This window comes from Bos indicus x Bos taurus, chromosome 20 (assembly GCF_003369695.1).
Source record: "Bos indicus x Bos taurus breed Angus x Brahman F1 hybrid chromosome 20, Bos_hybrid_MaternalHap_v2.0, whole genome shotgun sequence".
NCBI classification, from domain to species: Eukaryota; Metazoa; Chordata; class Mammalia; order Artiodactyla; family Bovidae; genus Bos; species Bos indicus x Bos taurus.
In genome coordinates, this window is record NC_040095.1 from 31,348,474 (window position 1) to 31,364,449 (window position 15,976).

A 15,976-nucleotide genomic window follows, 5' to 3' on the forward strand; every position below is an offset into this window, starting at 1 on the left:
CAAGACACTTTTGAGAGTTGCAGGGGGTGATATTAATAACCACTCTGGGACAGGAGGTGCAAACCAGGGCTTCCCATGACCACCTGGGACATACGGTTGTCCTGTCAGTCAGTGGTGAGGGCTTCCCCGCTGGCTCAGCGGTAAAGCGTCCACCTGCCAATGCAGGAGATGCAAGAGATGCGGGTTCGATCCCTGGGCTGGGAAAATCCCCTGGAGTTGTTTTTCAGTTGCTAAGTTGTGTCTGACTCTGTGCCCCCATGGACTGCAGCACACCAGGTTCCCTGTCCCTCGCCATCTCTGGGAGCTTGCTCAAACTCGTGTCCCTTGAGTCAGTGATACCATCCAACCATCTGTTGTTGTTTAGTCTCTAAGTTGTGTCCAACTCTTCTGTAGCCCCATGGACCATAGCCCACCGGGGTTCTCCATCTATGGGATTCTCCAGGCAAGAATATTGGAATGGGTTGGTTCCCTGTCCCTCGCCATCTCTGGGAGCTTGCTCAAACTCGTGTCCCTTGAGTCAGTGATACCATCCAACCATCTGTTGTTGTTTAGTCTCCAAGTTGTGTCCAACTCTTCTGTAGCCCCATGCACCATAGCCCACCAGGGTTCTCCATCTATGGGATTCTCCAGGCAAGAATATTGGAATGGGTTGCCATTCTCTTCTCCAGGGATCTTCCCCACCCAGGGATCAAACCCCCATCTTCTGCACTGCAGGCAGATTCTTTACCACTGAGCCACCTGGGAAGCCCACAATTAGGTTTAGATGAGGTCATAAGGGTGGGGCCCTCATGATGGGTATAGTGTCCTAATAAGAGATCAGAGAGTGTTGCCTTTTTCTCTCCCTCCCTCCCATGTGATGGCACAGCAAGAAGCCAAGAAGGGCACTTTCAGCAGAACCCAACCAGCCTGCCACCTTGATCTCAGACTTCCAGGCTCCAGAACCATGAGAAAATTCATTTCTGGCACTTAAGTCCCCACGTCTATGGCATTTTGTTATGACAGCCTGAATAGACACATACGTCCATCTAGAACTGCCCTTCTGCGAGAAAAATAAACTTTTTTTAGCTGAAATAATAGCTTAGCCTCACCTACCTTAAACATGTTTTAATCACTTACATTAACCTGTGTGCATACCTGCTCAGTTGCTGTAGTCGTGTCCAACTCTGCAACCCTATGGATTGTCGCCTGCCAGGCTCCATTATCCATGGGATTCTCCAGGCAAGAATATTGGAGTGGGTTGCCATGCCCTCCTCCAGGGGTTCTTCCTGACCCAGGGATCGAACTGTCGTCTCTTACATCTCCTGCACTGGCAGGCAGGTTCCTTACTACTAACACCACTGGGGACCTACAGTCAGCAAGATCACTTAATACGAAGACTATTTTATAATAAAGTGTTGAATAGCCTATGCAACTGATTGGTCACTGTACCAAAAGTGAAAAACAGAAGGTGGACTGTGCAGAGAATGGCTATAAGGATTGCAATGGTTTGCCCTTGTGACTGTGTGCCTGCCTGGGAGCTGCAGCTTGCTGCCCCTGCCTGGCATCATGAGAGAGTATGCGCATCTTTTCACTGGCCTGTGAAAAGATTACAATTCAAAACTGGAGGTCTGGTTTCTACTGAACGTGTGTCACTTCCACACCATCATAAAGTCGAGAAATCCTAAGTCAGAAGCCGTCTGTATATACTTTCTTCCATCCTTACAGCAGCCCTGAAAGGTGCCTGCAGTTTTCCTCATTTTTCAGGAACTTCAAAAGAACGTGGTAACTTTTCTAAAGTCATACCGGCAATAAGCATCAGAGTCCAGGCTTTTCTGACCTCAGAGCCTGTGCTTCAGCTGTGCAAACCACAGGTGCTCCGGCTTCCCTGGTCTTGTGAGCAGGAACTGTGTGTGTCACAGGGTGCCCTCACAGAACAGATGCTGCAGGAAACGGTGAGGTTGAAGAAGAGATCATTCTCCCCTACTTCCTTACACTCTCACTCGTGCTCAGTCCTGTCTGACTCTCTTCGATCCCATGGACTGCAGCCCACCAGGCTCCTCTGTCCGTGGGGATTTCCCAGGCAAGAATACTGGAGTGGGTTGCCGTTTCCTTCCCAACCCAGGGATCCAACCCATGTTTCCTGCATTGGCAGGCGGGTTCTTCCCCACTAGCACCACCTGGGAAGCCCTTTTCTTGCTCTCACCTAAGCAATGTGAGGTTGCTACACTCTTCCTCCACTGGGGAATATTCCCCCAATAACAATCCTGTAATTGAACTGAAGTGTCCAGTTCAGTAGACTGTTTTTAAGGGCCTGCCTACTTTAAACCAGTGGTATGAGGTCCCTCCCCAAGAGTCACGTGGATGTGATTAAATCATCAGCTAGGGGGCAAGGTGAATACATAAATAGATAACTAAATACAATGTTCAAAGCACTGGGCTAGACATTTGTACAGGAAGGATGGGACCCAGAGAGCACAGGCGGTATGCGCCATGTTCAGGGAAAACCTGAAGGAGATTTGGCCTGAAAGAACCTGCCCCTGTGATTCAGCAAGTGCTAAAATAAGAAAATGTAGGTCAGGGCAATAGAAAGTGAATATGTTTTGTTGTTTGTAAATGGACTTGAGGCAATGTGAAGGGTGGGAAAATCTGTACCTCATTGTCTGCTACAAGAACTGGTGTTTGCTTGTGTCCAAGACATGTTTGTCTGAACTAGAAGTTCAGAGAACTTTAAAAGGTTTTTAAATTTTTTCCATAATTAAATATGATCAAAGCATATCTTACTACCCAAGAATGGGAGTAATAGTCTGTATTTGAATTTTAGTCTCTGTTCTGATGGACAACTTTCAACCAAACAATCTAGCATTGAACCAAAAGTCACCCATTTTCCACTCTCACTGAACATTTCAGCAACGAGACAAACAGCTTTAAACCAAGAGTCTACTGACTTTGCACTGCAATATACTAACCTTTAAAACTCACTGAATCCCGTTTCCTACAGATATTAACCATGTCACTCATTTTGTGGTTTTGGTAAATCTTTTTTACTTTTCTTGGCAAAGAGTAGTCACCAAAGCACACAGACTGGTTCTCACATGGATATGATGTGCTAAACAGAGAGGATGACTCTTAAGGAAGCTTGAGTTTAGGCAAGACAGAAGCTTCCCTCCTCACCTTCTGTATCACCTTCTATCTCTCTCCACCCAAAGCCAGACACCCAGCCCACAATCCTCTGAAGAACCTCTCTGCCTCCTCCTGGGAAGGTAGTAACTCTGTAGTACCTGTGACATGACAGAACACAAACCCACTAACATCCATTTGTCTCAGGGTTTAATGGAGCGCTCTCAAGAGGTATGGATCTTCACTGGGCTGCTCAAGGCTCAATTCCAAAATTCTGGAGACATTGCTAGATTGGCTGTTTCTGGCCACACAGGTCCTGTGTGGCTGCAGCGGGCTGGTGACTGTCATGTCCTGGGAAGAGGCCAAGTCACGTCAGCTCTCCCAGGAGATCAAAGCAGCTCCAGCTTTCAGGATGTATCTGCACACAGAAGCCTTTTCATTGGCTTCCCAGCCTCATGGAATTGCTGAGGTTCCAAGGAAAATTCAAAATATCAGATCCACATTCCATGTGGTCTCTGCTGTGTGGGTGGGGAGACCCACACGTCCACGGGTGATGGCCCCACTGAGTGTCACCCACCACTGCCATCTGGTTCTCCCCCAGCCCTCCCCCTCCTCCCCCGTAATCTTTTCATACGAATCCCACCATCACTCTGTTCTTATGCACACTCTTCAGGTGCCATCTCCAGAATACTTTCATTGTGTAGAGAAAGAGAAGGCCTGTCTTCATTATAACAGGGTCTTCTCAAATTCATGATGGGAAGACCCCTCTCTACACCTGTTCTAAACCCGAAGGGGTCCAGAAGGAAGAATTGGCTTCCCAGTCAGGTGGTTCTTATGAAGAACCTAATTTGTAAGGCTCTATGTTAGGATGAATACAGGAAGCCAATATATCAATACCACCCAGAAGAATACTGAATAATCAATGATATGGGAAAAAAGCTCAAACTATAAAGTGGAAAAATAAACAATAAAATTGTACCTACAACATTCCTTTTTTTTTTTTTTGCTTTAACTACCAAAAAGCAACCAACCCTCTGAAATGTTAACCACAGTCATCTCTCTAGTGGGAATTATTGATGGTAGTAGAGACAGAATAATAGATTATTTCTTTTAACATTTATTTCTGTACTTTTGACAATAATACTAATGACATTGATATTTATTGTATGCCAGGCACCATTCTAAGAACTTCACATGAATCAACTCATTTAATTCTCACAACTATGTGAGAAGGTCGGTGCATTACTATAGGTCCCCAAACTGAGGCAAAAAGTAGTCAAATAATGCACCCAAGGTCACACAGTAAGTCACAGAGACAGGATTCAAACCCAGTAGGCTGGTTCCAGAATTAGACTTAACCGCTATTACTTGCTGCTTCTGTAATATGTGCTGCTTTTGAATACATATTTTATAATGTCTTATAGCAAGGAATTATGTTTCCTTAAAGCTAAAGAAAATAATATTAAGAAATAGAGGGCCTCCCTGGTGGCTCAGCAGTAAAGGATCGACCTGCCAATGCAGGAGACATGGGTTCAATCCCTGGTCTGGGACGACCCTACACGCTATGGAGTAACCAAGCCTGACTGCCACAACTATCGAGCCTGGGCTCTAGAGCTGGGGAGCTGCAACTATTGAGCCCATGTGCCGCAAGTACTAAAGCCCGCACACCTGGAGCCCATGCTCAACAAGACAAACCACCACAATGAGAAGCCCCACACAGCAACTAGACAGCTGCACTAGAGAACTAGGGAAAGGAGCCCCCACTTGCCGCAACCAGAGAAAAGCCCACGCAGCAACAAAGACCCAGCACAGCCAAAAATCAATTAATTATTATTTTTTAAAAAGATTAAGAAATGAAAACAAAAAGAAATATAAGACAAAGTAACCAAGGAGAGGGAGGAGACAGGGTGAAAGAATAAGTAATGAGTCAGGAGAAATGACTCCATGCTAAACATCTCTGGATTGGTTTCCTCCACTGTAAAATGTGAAGGCATGCAAGTCTACATTCGAGAGAGATACCTACTCTGCAAATTACCAATAATTTACATGAAACGTTTGAAAGCTGTACCAGCATTTTAGACTTGGCCTTCACATCCTATAACAAATTTGCTGTCTTTGTGCTTAGATTAACATCTTTAAACCAATATGTACACAAAGCAAATGCCCAAAAAGCACCAAAATTATTAGTAAAGTTAAGGATATGATTCTATGTGATTGACACTAGAGATCAGTTTCTGAAAGACAAAAAGTGGTGAGAACAGAGAAGCTGGTCTGGCAGCATGCGTGATTCCAAAGGACAGCAACCAATGTATATAAAGCTAAAAATCCTGAGTTGATACAATTAACAATAGTCAACACATGATAAGGAAAAGAAACCAATAAAATGGAGTAATTTCCAAGTATGTCTACATCATTACTTCCCTGAAAGTGCAGGATGTGTTTCCTGGCTCCACCAGGTAGACGAACATAACGCAGAGAAAGTGAATCTATGCTCAATGAAATTTCATTTAAAAAATGAGAGAATCCCACAAGGTTCCAGACAGAAAAAATAGATCTCATGCCAAGAATCTAGCACCATGATGGCACTGAACTTTCAGAAACACTGGAAGCTGGAAAAGAATAAATCAGTGCCTTCGGAAATTTGCGGGAATGAATTTCCAGCCGAGAATCCTATACACAGACAAACCATCAATTAAGTGTGAGAGTGAAACGGACTTTTCTAGACATGCAAAGTCCCCCAAATTTACTTCCTATACTCCCCTTTAAGAAGCTATTTATAGCAAAACAGATGCTTTATAAAATGAAAAGCATAAACCAAGAAAGAAGGAGACAAGAGAACAGGGACTCAACATAGAAGTGGGGTGAAGAGAAGTCTCAGAAGGCCCCTATATGTCCCGGCCATCAGAAAACTGTTCAGACTGGAGAACTGGGGGGTCCGTTCAGAGGGCTGGGGTGGGGCCCAGAAGGAAGAGGATTGGCAGATGTATTTCATTGTGTGAAAAAAAACCAAGGAGAGGCATTTTAAAGAGCCACTAGAATAAATGGTGATAGACTCTAAAAAGCAAACAAACGAAAAACTATTTTCCCCAAGAGTGGTACAGAAAAAGAAATACATCCACAGTCCACAACCCGGCTCCAGTGAAAAATAATTACACAGTCATTATCATGCAGATGCAATGTTGATATAATTAACATTGTGATGTCTCTTGTGAGAAGCACTAATAGGGCAGAACTTTGCACGGAGACGTGTGCAAGGTCTTTCCTCCTGCACCCTCCCTTCTCACCATCCCAGCACAAGATATTAGGCCCCGACTCTTCCTTCCCACTCCGCTGCAGAAAATCCATTTAACTCAAATAATGGCTACCAATTTGAAAGAGCAATTCCTCCATTTTCTATCCTTGACCAATTATTTCCTTTCATTTTTTTTTAACTTTTTAATTTTATATTGGAGTACAGCCAGTTAACAGTGATAGTTTCAGGTGAAGAGCAAAGGGACTCAGCCATACACATACATCTATTCATTCTCCCCTAAACTCACCTCCCATCCAGGCTGCCACATAACACTGAGTAGAGTTCCCTGCGCTATACAGTAGGTCCTTGTTGGTTATCCATTTCAAATATAGCAGTGTGTACATGTTGATCCCAAACTCCCTAACTATTTCTGAAATTAACTGAACTTTGGCTGCTCTGGCTGGAGTCCTAGGAAACATCCAGTCCTCCTTCCCTCTCTGGAGCATTCCCCTGCCTGGCATTTGCAAATAAAGGATTATACTAAGGGTGCTCTGGCTGATTTTTTCCCACCAACTGTGTTGCAAAAAGGGAGGAAGGGGAAGTTGGAGGGGAGGAGTAAGAGAGTTATATCCTCCCCTGTAATAAAAGAAAGTGTACAGATTCTGTCTAAAATTGATAACTCAAGGACCAGCCACATAAGAGAATTATTTCCAACTAGGGAAGGATGTGATCAAACAGCTAAGAAAGAGCAGAGCAATCGTAACCCAAGAGAGGGACTGTTTTTTGTTAGAATCTTTTAACATGCTTTAATCCATAAAATTATAGATGAATGCACTCGGCTGATAACAACTGGAGCAGTTTTTAAAAGTGAAGCTTGCAACTTATAGTTAAGAATGACTCAACTAAATGATCCAGCCAACGCAGAGTAGAAAGCTTTCTTGGTGGCTGAAGGGTTGAGAAGAAGGAGTCTAGCCAGAAGATGGGAAGTCCATACCACTGGAAGTGAATTTTGGTCCACTTTCAGTCCTACCAGAGAGCCTCTAAATTGGAGAATTTGGCTAAATAGGACAGCCAGAGCTTTCTTGAAAAGCATCAGGTTCTCCGTTCTCCGTGAAAGGCAAAGAATAGAGTTTGTTTTAGCTTCCTGTTCCCCAACTTGTGTTTTTTTGTTTTTCTGTATAGCTCCCATTACACTATGTTTTTTTTTTTTCTTTTTACTCCCTTCCCTTTAATCTGTGAGTTTTCTTCTCATTTAAGACTCTTTTTCACCTACTGTTTTATTTTTCTCTTAATCCCAAATTCTTCCTGCCTCTGTACCTTATCTCTCTTCTCACCTAGATTTTCTCTGAGTCCTACCTGGTACTCATATTCCTAGACATGCCAGGTGGTTTTAGGTTTCATTTCTTAATTTTCCAAGTAGGTACCTGAAATGACTTGAGTTTTTTGAACACAATTTGCCTATCCATAAAACTGGTTAATATTCCTCAGGATGCTATATGACAACGATTGAGCTATCTTTGAAGTTCTTGAGAAAAAGTAATTTAAGAACTGTGATCTGCTTAATTCAAGTTGTAGACACTGTCATCCTAAGAACTTTGACTATTTTCTTCTTTTCTTGAAATTTATAACTTCAATTCTAGAGAACTTTTTCTACAATGACCATGGAAAGTGAAAACATAGAATGAGACTCATTTTATAAACTAATTTTAGTTGTCATTTCAACAACTGAAAGAAAATTAGCAAATGAATTAAGAGTCTTTAGTCCTTAGAGTAATACTATAATGAGATTCAAAGAATGCAGTTGGATTTTCACATTATATTTTAATTTTTAAGTTTCTCAAAATGGAACTAAATATTTGGCTGAAAACACTAACCTATTAAAACAAGTTTTTTTTTTTAATTAAAACATTTTTTTAATATTTATTTGGCTGCATGGGCTCTTAGTTGGGACATGTGGGATCTAGTTCCCTGACCAGGGATCAAACCCCAGATCCCCGCTTTACAGAGTCTTAGCCACTGGACCACCAGGGAAGCTCCATGTTCTTTAAAAAAAAAAAAAAAAAAAAACTGTAAGTCTAAGGACTGGCTTTCAAAATTTCCAATCATATGCTATCAATATGTAAATTTAATTTATAGGTTTCAATGCTTAGGACTTGTGAATGTGTAAAGAATTAGGGTCCTTTAAAGACATGAACATGTACTAATAAAAGTATTTGAATGGGACCATTACTCTGCCCAAATTAAACCTTTTAAACTGAAAATCTAAGGCCAAACCAACAGCATAAAGGGCTCTATGGCCTATCTGTAGTTATTACTGGAAAATTTAGGTTTTATACAAAACTGCCTTTATTCTAAATGCAGTTGTTATTAGAAAAGAGCACACACCTCAAACTAAATATCAATCCACGTTTTCCCCTAGCACAGAAGGAGACCTCTCTGAAGGTTTTTCCAGGCTTACCACTTAACAGTGGTCAAGCCAAAAATAAACCTATGAGGGCTTTACTAGGCAAATTCAACAGCATACAAAGCACCAGTCCGTGGAGAGTTGGACTTTTTCCCTATTAGCCTCTTTCTGGCCTTTCCTCTCGCATTCCTCCACCTCCTAATTAGAAAGCTAATTAGGAGTCCAAATTTCATGCTAAATGGGGAGAGAGATCTGGTCACAGGCCAGGATTCCTTTCGCATCAAACACTGTTCTCGGTCTCCCTTCCTTAGGGCAGCTGAACTGTGGGAAGAGAGCTGGGCCCGCAGGACCAATTGGCTGAGGGCACTGTTTACTCTCAGTTGTCTGCGAGGGAAGATCTTTTTCACAAACTGCAAACTCTGCAAAGGTAAAATTAAACAACAACATGCCTCGGGACTTCAGTACCCTAAAGAAACAAGTATCTTCTAGGCTCAATTATTATTACCATGGTAACATGAGGGGGCTTGGGGAGGTCTCCTCAAGAACGGTTCCCGATTCCATCCAGGCAGCCTCTCAACAGTGCCGGGCGACTTCTCCAGTTACCATGGCAACCAAAATTAGAAGTGCTTTTGCAACACTAACAGAAACCATCTTTTGAAGCTCTTCTGTGAATCACATTGAATACTGATGATGCAAGCTTGAGTGATACATATTTACAAACATTAAAAAAAATCATATTGCCATAAACAAATACTTGTTTTAGAGTCCCCTTTGCAATCTTTTGACTTAACCTTGGAATCGATCCTTCGGTCTGGTTTTGTTTGTTTCCCTTCTGGATTCCCGCGGCCTCGAGTGCAAAGGCGATTTGTTTAACTTCCAAACTTGTCTGAATTGCACGGGTGAGAGCTTAAAATGTGGTTCCTTCGCTCTGGGTTTGAAACGGAGTGAGGAAGGGGGTGGGGGAGGGTGGGTCTAACAGAGAGCCCTCTTGTCTAATAAAGTCGGGAGGACGAAAATCGGGAGGGGGTGGGGAGAAGAGCCGGGAAGGGACGGAGGAGGAGGGGGAGAGCCGGGAAGAAAAAAGTGCAGATGGCTACATCTCCGCTGCCCTTACTGGGGCTAAGAGCACCTTTATCGGGTGCCTTGACCTCTCCATCTGCACAGATCCTGGGTCAGGCACACAGAGCTGATCGGAAACGGCATTTTAAAAGCCCTGTTGCGATCCTTTCCAAGTCGTGTCGCCGAATCCTCGGGCTCCTAATATTCCTGAAGGGACCTCAGGGAAGAAGAGACAGGCTCTTCTTTACTTGTACAGTCTTTCCAAAGGAGCGTCTTTCTTTAAGGCGCGTCGTGGCGTGGGGTGGGATGGAGGGTCCACTCCTCTGGACCACCGCCGTTCCCTGTCAGTGCCCTTCACTGCCCACTGCCCGCCGGGGTCACGCAGGTCCCCGGCACTGGATTCAAACTCTGCTGCTCCGGGCTCGCGCCCGGGGGCACCGGTGGCGCGCAGCTGGGGTGCGCGGGGTGAGGCTGGGGGTGCGCGCACAGACCTGGATGTCCGCACCCAGCTGGGACCCGGGGACACAGGCGAGCACACCCCGGGCTCACGCCCTCGGGCACTGGCAGGCTGCTCGCGCCGGCGCACCCCGGCCTCCGCCTCCAACGCTCTCGCCTCCCAGGCGCGATGGGCCTCGGAGGGGGCGCCCCTAAAGAGCGCTAATCCTCTCCTGACCCCAATTCGCCCACCCTCGCCGGGAGTTGGGTCTCTCTTTGCCCTGGGGTTCCGGGGAGGAGAGGAGTCCCTGCTCAGCACCCAAGTCGGCAGGCTGGCGGAGGTAGGGGCGGCCGGGTGGGGTGCCGGCTGCGAGCCCCGCGGCCTTCGCTTACCTTGGTGGCGAGCTCCGCTCGCGGGCTCGGCTGCGCGGCGCCCGGCCGGGCTCTTTGGGTGGTGGGCTCGGGCGCGGGCGGTGCGTGGGTGTCAGAGCGCAGTGGCCGCGCCGAAGGCTCGGGAGCTGTCAGGGGCGGCAGTGGCAGACCCCGCCCACCGGCCCGGCCGGGGCTCCGCAGAAGGGACTCAGGCGCCCAGCAGCGTTTCCCGAAGGACCAATCCGGAGCTGGGGGCTGGCCCGGGGGAGGCGGGGAAGGGGAGGCCGGAGGGGCACCCGGACGAGGGCCTGGACCTTGTAGGCAGGTTTCTATGGCAGCCGGGAAGGAGGGGCTGAAAGGAGGTGGGCGGGGGGGAGGGGCGGGGGGGGTGCTGGGGGCGCGCGGCGCGGGGACACCCAACGTATACACTGGAGCACGGCGGGGGGGTTAGCCCTGCCGCAAAGAGGAGCGCTCCTGGAGCATGGATGGCAAGAGGCGACACGGCTCCCATCAACTCCCGCTGCGTGCTGAGTCGCTCCAGCCTCTTGATAAAAAGGGTTTCCGTGTCCTTGGGAGACCTGGTAATCTTCCTAACAGAACGGGGTTTTCTAGCAAACCACCGTGACAGCTCCTTCAGGTGAGTCTGGGAGCGTTTAGGGTTTGCAGAAAGAAGTGCTAACGCCACGCTCAGCCCGGATTAGGCCTGGTTCCTTGGGTGCCCCTTGGGCAGTGGATCCCCAATGTCCTGTGCACTCCCCAGCTATGACTCTCCGGCTCAGGGTGGGTGCCAAATGTTTTTCCAGTTTACAAGCAAGGAGAGAATGCGATTCACCGAATACTAAAAAATAAAGATGATTTATTGAAGTTCACGTCCATCATTTTACAGAGGAAGAAATTGAAGTCGGAGAAGTCAGTTAACAAGGGCCACAGGGCTGGTTAATGGCAAAGCCGTGACTGGGGGCCCTAAGTCACAGTTCTGTGAACAATCTTTCCGCCTCCTCATGTGGCTGGATCCTCCATAATTGCTAGGGTGTATTTACAAAAGCGAAAGAGCTAAGGGGAAAAATAAACTGAGTTTAAAGCCCTTTTATGGTAGAAATTAGGGAATCCAAAGATTCCTGATTTTGCTACTTGCCAGTAACTGTTATACTTTGACAGAATGACTGATTAAATCCTCACAATAGCCTTTTCAGTTAGGTGCTCTGATTACCACCCCTGTTTTGACAGATGAGGGAACTGAGGCCCAGAAATTTACTTGACTTGCTCAAGGTCACACAGTTGTCCAGTACTGATGCCCGGACTCAGACCCGAGGGTCTGACTCAGGTCTGGTGCTCGTCCTCAGCAGCCTGTGCTGCCTCTTTGTATGATGATTAAAGGGGCCAGAACAGGAAGGGCAAGAAATAAAACCTTGGACAGCTCCACACACTGACCACTGGGATTGGCAGGAAAACCAAGAGAACCTGGGAAAAGTGCTTTCTTGTTTTATAAGAGTGGTTATAAAGGTTCTCTGTGAGAAAAGTGTGTCTTTAAAGGGAGGCCTTCTTCTCAAAGACAAAAGGACTTTTTTTTTTAAAGGAGTAATCTTAAAATAGTACGTGCCATCAGTCTTTCTAAAACAATGAAATACAGGATAAGTCATTGCATATTTTAAATACAAAAGACTCCTTGAATTCTACAACATGAAAATCCACAGAACAAGAATTCTTAAAGAAACAGCCCAGAAACCAAGAGCCTCAACTTCCCAGGTGACACATACTCTGACATAGGTCATCCCATGGTGCCCCTGTAAAGCAACGCTTGGCAAAGCCAATCCTGGATTCTAGAGAATTAAGAGGTTACCGAAAACTTTAGGCTACCGTAGAAAAGGAAAACTTAAAACTCAGCTTCAGAAACCACTTCTAAAGTCCAGTAGCCAGACTTTTTTCCAGGAGTCACCCACATTCCTCTTGCAGACAGACTCCTAGGGCCTGCTCCATTTCAAAATATAAACTCTTCCTTCATGCCTTCCTTTCCCTTGGGGGTCCTGGGATACTCAGCCATACAGGACTGACCTCACACTGAATTTCCTTCACTTGAAAAAAATGTTTTTCTCCTAGACAGGGTCATTCAACAATAGGCTAATTACAATGTAACAGTATATAGAAAAGTTAACATTTTTGTTTTGAACAGTATGGGGAAATACTTTCAACATGTTAAGAGAAAGCAAAAGTTACAAAACAGAATGATACAAATTTGTGATATGTGTAACTGGAAGGAAATATACCAGACATTAGAAATACTTTTTCATTGTCTTGTGGAACCTCAGGTGATCTAAACAATGTTAATACTTTCCAGTGTTGTTTGCATTTTCTACAATGGGAGTATATGTCAGAAAAAATTTTTAATGTCAGAAAAATATTATTTTCCAAAAGTATTGATGAAACTGTAAAAACTATAAAGACAATATAGTTTCAGGTTATTGGAGAGCTCATTAAAATTTAGTGTATTAAACTAAACTCCTTTAGTGTATTAAAACAACTCCCTTGCGTTAGCAGTAGCCAAGTACATTCTTAAAAACAACTAATTATTAATAGAAGAACTTACTCTAAAACAGGAGGTCCTTGTTATATACTTTAAGAAGTACCAGCAGTGGCTAAAAGTTTAGAGTTTTGACTCATAAAGCTACACCCTGCCTCTTAGCTCTGTTCCTTACTAATTACATGACACTCTGGTTTTATGTACCTTCATCTGTTCTCTCATCTGTAATCGGGGAGTTGTGAAAATTAATGAGACAAAGTTTCTGGTAGACAATGAACTAGGTTTTCTTAACCTGGAGTCCCAGGGGCTTGGATGATTGGCAGGAAGCTCCCTCATCAACAGTGTATTTGTCTACTCCTTTCATCACAGTCTCTAAGTAGTTGGGGCCCAAATGTCAGAACCCCCTCAATAAATGCTTAATAAATGGTAGCATTATTATTTCAAGTTCTGACGTATCTTCCCACCTTTAGTGCTGTTCTAGGGAATATAGGCACATTCTACTCTAATTTTAAGTTACCTGATACAGAACATCCCTATTGAATGTGAACCTAGGCTATTCATGAGGTTTTCCTACCTCTGCTTTTCTTCCTCAGACTTTTAGCTAGTGGAAGGGAAGGATATTTGGGAGGGATATTTGGAAGGATATGGGAGGGATATTTGACAAATGTCAGGGAGAGGACACAGAGCAAAAGTTTTTAAGACTGTATTGCTGCAGAGTTGGGGTGTTGGAGAAGACTCTTGAGAGTCCCTTGGACTGCAGGGAGATCCAACCAATCTATTCTGAAGGAGATCAGCCCTGGGATTTCTTTGGAAGGAATGATGCTAAAGCTGAAACTCCAGTACTTTGGCCACCTCATGCGAAGAGTTGACTCATTGGAAAAGACTCTGATGCTGGGAGGGATTGGGGACAGGAGGAAAAGGGGATGACAGAGGATGAGATGGCTGGATGGCATCACTGACTCGATGGACGTGAGTCTGAGTGAACTCTGGGAGTTGGTGATGGACAGGGAGGCCTGGAGTGCTGCGATTCATGGGGTTGCGAAGAGTCAGACAAAACTGAGCGACTAAACTGAACTGAACTGAATCTATAACTCAAGAGGCATATCCTGTTCCAGGAAAATTTATTTATGCTGTTTAGATTCTAAATGCTACCTCAATCTGAGACTTCAAGTCTTCGAGACAATTCCGAAACATTCTCAGACAATATCTCTTTGACTATGATCCCTGTCCCATGTTTAAGAAATTCCAGCTGAACATTATGTGTCAGACCTTCTCATTTTATCTCATGTCTTTCTTGTATTTTCCAGATTTTTATCTTCTATTTACGTTTTTTCACATTCTGGTTAGTTTCTTCAGATCTATCTATTTCACAGATTCTCTCTTGTACTCCAATTAGTCAGCCGTTTAATCGGCACACTAACCTCACAAGCCTTGACAATGCAAGTATAATTAGAACACCAAACTGAATCACAACAATTAGGATTTATTAAAATCTTTTTCCTTAATTTTATAGGCACTTTTAAAGAACCAGTAGGAAAGAAACATTTATTTGAGGTTTACCCATGTATTCTGTTCCCCTTATTTCTATTAATTTCAAGCAATGTTAAACCAAAAGAACTAAGACTAGTATGGTAATTGTTTTTAAAAGTTTTCTCTCATGTGTATGTGTATGGAGAGATATTTATGTAATATTGGCAGTAATTATTTCTGATTAATGAGCTTTGAACTGTGGTGTTGGAGAAGACTCTTGAGAGTCCCTTGGACTACAAGATCAAACCAGTCAATCCTAAAGGAAACAAATCCTGAATATTCACTGGAAGGACTAATACTGAAGCTGAAGCTGCAGTACTTTGGCCACCTGATGCGAAGAGCTGACTCATTAGAAAATACCCTGATGCTGGGAAAGATTGAAAGCAGGAGGAGAAGGGAATGACAGAGGATGAGATGGTTGGATGGCATCACTGACTCAATGGACATGAGTTTGAGCAAGCTCCAGGATATGGTGAAGGACAGGGAAGCCTGGCATGCTGCAGTCCATGGGGTCGAAAAGAATAGGACACAACTGAGTGAGTGAACAACAAATGAGTCTTGGAGTGGCTTTTAACTTTCTTATTTTTCTAAAATACACGAATCTTTTTGTTGAGCAAGTATAATTTAACAACAAAAACAACAAAATAGAAAAAAAGGTTGTACATTTCAGTGACTTGGTGAAGTGCCACTACTTCCTCTAACAAGTCAGCTTAAATTTTGTTGATATTCTGGGTACTTTAATTCACTTCAGACATTCCTGCCTCATCATTTAGTCATTAGTGTTCAATACTTAGCTTTCTTCCTAAAGGTAAGGTACAATGAATAGAGGGGGTAAAAAGAAAAAAACCCAAATTGTAACCTCGAGACATTTTCATTATAAAAGTAATTTTCATTATTAAATTTGAGTTATTACCTGAGATTCCCACTATAATATTAATAGCAACTGTACTCCAAACTTTTCTTGAATATGTAGCTAAGTATAGCAATGTGCTGTGTGGTGCTTAGTCACTCAGTCATGTCCGACTCTTTGGAACCCCATGGACTGCAGCCTTCCAGGCTCCTCTGTCCATTGACATTCTCCAGGCAAGAATATTGGAGTCGGTTGCCTTGCCCTTCTCCAGGGGATCTTCCCAACCTAGGAATCGAACTCAGGTCTCCTGCATTGCAGGGGGATTCTTTACTGTCTGAGCCACCGGGGAAGCCCAAGTATAGCAATAAGTGTGATATTGTCTTAATAATCAGCACTTGGGTATGATCTACAGTTGAACAACGAACAGATGAAGGCTCTGGGCCCATTGATCCTTTGCCAAAATTATCTCATGAAAAGTTT

General features: G+C 44.3%; 1 protein-coding gene across 1 annotated transcript in view; it reads right to left on the bottom strand.

Moving 5' to 3' along the window:
* The window catches only part of NIM1K (NIM1 serine/threonine protein kinase), a 78,255-nt gene extending 67,471 nt beyond the window's left edge, over positions 1 to 10,784 (bottom strand). Inside the window, exon 1 of the mRNA XM_027520293.1 lies at positions 10,620 to 10,784. The gene's annotated coding sequence lies outside the window, so the exon portion shown is untranslated. The remainder of the gene's footprint in view (positions 1 to 10,619) is intronic.
* Between the last annotated feature and the right edge of the window lie 5,192 nt (positions 10,785 to 15,976).